The sequence below is a fragment of the Gopherus evgoodei genome, unplaced genomic scaffold (assembly GCF_007399415.2).
Source record: "Gopherus evgoodei ecotype Sinaloan lineage unplaced genomic scaffold, rGopEvg1_v1.p scaffold_32_arrow_ctg1, whole genome shotgun sequence".
Lineage (NCBI taxonomy): Eukaryota > Metazoa > Chordata > Testudines > Testudinidae > Gopherus > Gopherus evgoodei.
In genome coordinates, this window is record NW_022059994.1 from 379,907 (window position 1) to 383,185 (window position 3,279).

Below are 3,279 nucleotides of genomic sequence, written 5' to 3' on the forward strand. Positions count from 1 at the left end.
TTTTTATCCCAAGGGGAGTCTCTGACATGCTTAAAACCAAAAACACTGCTTCAGGTAGAATAAACAAATAAATGTATTAACTACAAAAGATAGATTTTAAGTGATTAAAAGTAATAGACTCATAGACTTTAAAGTCAGAAGGGACCATTATGATCATCTAGTCTGACCTCCTGCACAATGCAGGCCACACAATCTCACCCATCCACTTCTATAACAAACCCCTAACCTGTGTCTGAGTTATTGAAGTCCTCAAATTGTGGTTTGAAGACCTCAAGCTGCAGAGAATCCTCCAGCAAGTGACCCATACCCCACGCTGCAGGGGGAGGCGAAAAACCTCCAGGGCCTCTGCCAATCTGCCCTGGAGGAAAATTCCTTCCCGACCCCAGATATAGCGATCAGTTAAATCAAAGTCAAAGCACAACAAATCAGATTTGGTCAAGTGAAATAAAAGCAAAACGTATTCTAAGCTGATCTTAACACTTTCAGTGCCCTTACAAGCTTAGATGCTTTTCACCACAGGCTGGCTGGTTCCCCATCAGCCAGGCTCTCGCCTTTGATCAGTGCTTCAGTCACTTGGTGGTGATGTCTGTAGATGGAGGTGCAAGAGAGGAAGAGCATGGTAAATGTCTCTCCCTTTTATTGTGTCTTTTCTTCCTTCTTGGCTTTGCACCTTACCCCCCCACCCCTTTCAGACTCAGGTGAGCATTACCTCATCATAGTCCCAGACTGACCAAGGGAAGTGGGGGGGGTGACTCTCTTGAGAGTCCAACAGATTCTTTGTTGCTGTGAGGCTGGGCTGGGTTTGTCCCAAACATGCTGTGATGAGATGTGAACTGCCCCTCTGCTCTTGGATAGTTTTGCCTGGGCCTCTGCTCCTGGAGAGTTTTTGCCTGGGCTATTTTTAAGCCATTAGCACACATTTTCAACCTCGTAACTGCGTACATCAGGCCTGCACAACTCGTAAAGTGATGAGGGCCATATTACTCCAAAGAAAACAGCTGAGGGCTGAACCCCCCTGGCCCCGCCGACCCCACCCCAGTGCCACCAAGCCCCCCCCCCCGAAACACAACACCCCCCCAGCACCTCTCCCCCTCCCCCCAGCACCGCCCACCCCGCGGAAACAAACCCTCCTTCCCCAGTGCTGCCCCACCGAAACAGCAGTATTGAACTTTGGTAATATGTTATAGTGAGCCACTAAGGTAGTATAATTAAGGTAAAAGAAAAATGTTTTTTTGCTAGTAGAATAAGATCTTCCCCCAACGTTATAATCAATTGCCTTGTTGAATGAATGAGGTGTGAATGAGGAAAGTGTGAAAGGCAGCACCTCCAGACAGCTGCAACCCTTGGAAAGGGGATGGGAGCCAGACCACATCAGTAGAACAGGTCAGCCACTGACTCCTCGCTTGCCTCCTCAGCCCCCCTCACCCCCTGGCTCATCTACCCAGCCCCCGGCGCTGCCCGCCCGCCTCCTCAGCCCCTCACTCTCCTGCTGCTGGCTCACTTGCCCCTCTGCCACTGCCTGCCCACTTGCCTCCTCAGCCCCCCACCCCCCTGGCTGACCTCCTCACCCCCTGCCACTGCCCACTCGCTTCTTCAGCCCCCCTCCCTCACCCGCCACTTGCCTACTCACCCCCCCACAGGCCGCACAGTGAGCCCACCTACTCACCCCCTGCGGGCCGCACAGTGAGCCCACGTGGGCCGCATGTGGCCCAGGCCTGATGTACATGAAATTGACAACCTATAACATCACTATAACAACAATGCTCAGTGTGTCATGAGCCTTCCAAAGACACCCGCCATGACAAACTTTGCATTGGATCCCACACAATCCTATGATAAGGATGAAGATGGGGGTGCAGGGTGTTCCCCCGAGGTACAGAGTGTCACAGTCTATCATTGGTCTCTTTACTATTTTAATAATGATTCAGTTGTTACGAACTACGTAATTACATTCTCCTGAATTACAGTATATTAAAATAATTGCAATCACCTAACAGTTGTCTTCACTAACATCCCAATTTAAAAACATTGTGTCTCACTGTAGCTTTCTGGATGAAACTGTCAGCAATCTTATATACATCTAGTTCTCTGGTATTGTTTTGATGCGCGTGAAGGACAGTTACATTATTCAGTTGCATCTGTCCCACTGATGACGGGAGATAATTTTTAAATCTTCTGAATCTAGAGACTGAGTTCAGGGTGATACAGGCACCAGTGAGAAGGATTCTTCTGCAAATGTCTCCAGGATCTCTTTCTTGATGGGTAACAGCTAATTTGGGCACCATCATTTTGTATGTATAGCTGGGATTATATTTTGCCATGTGTGTTACTTTGCATTTAACATTGAATTTCATTGGCCATTTTGTTGCCAAGTCACCCAGTTTTGTGAAATCCCTTTGTAATTCTTTGCAGTCTGTTTTGGACTTAACTATCCTGAGTAATTTTGTATCATCTGCAAACTTTGCCACCTCACTGTTTACTCCTTTTGCAGATCATTTATGAATATTGTCGAACAGCCCTGGTCCCAGACCAGTACAAGCCCCTTGGGGGACACCACTATTTACTTCTCTCCATTCTGAAAATGGACCATTTATTCCTACGCTTTGTTTCCTCTCTTTTAACTGGAGTGCCTGGAAATACTTTCAGGATCGTATAACGATCCTTAATTTAATTTAATGACAAGCCTTTTGTTATCTTAATCATCCTGCCTCTGTTTATAACCAAATTCCCTGCCCTATGGGCAGAAGTTGCTAGCAGCACAGACCTCATCACATTCCACACTCAAGCTCTGACTCCTGGGTGCTGAGAACCACCCCCCTTTTTTTTGCTTGAGTCTTGGAGCACCCACGGCATCGGCGCCTATGGAGCTGGGATCTTAAAGCCCAGACCCAGAAGAAAGGGAGGATTTATACAATCAGTATACATAAAAAACCCCTAACAACAAACAAACCCTTCCCTGTAAACAACAACGATTGTGTGAATAACAACAATGTAAGATCCACTGCATGAAAATAAAAAATAATCTTGTAAAATTCTATATACAACGTTCATACTCTGTGGAGATTATTAATTGCCCCCGCCCAGCACAAAAGGTTTCCTCTCCAGTCCTCACCTTCCCTCCCCTCCACCAGATCTCCCCATCTCGGTCTCTGACCCTGCTGAATGTTAGAGTCCTCCAGGGACACAGAGAACAAGTGCTGAACAAGCAGGTCAACATCAGTTTCTGGTCTAGCCTCATCACAATCTTCTTCCTGTTCTGATGAGGCGGAAGCTCGCGGC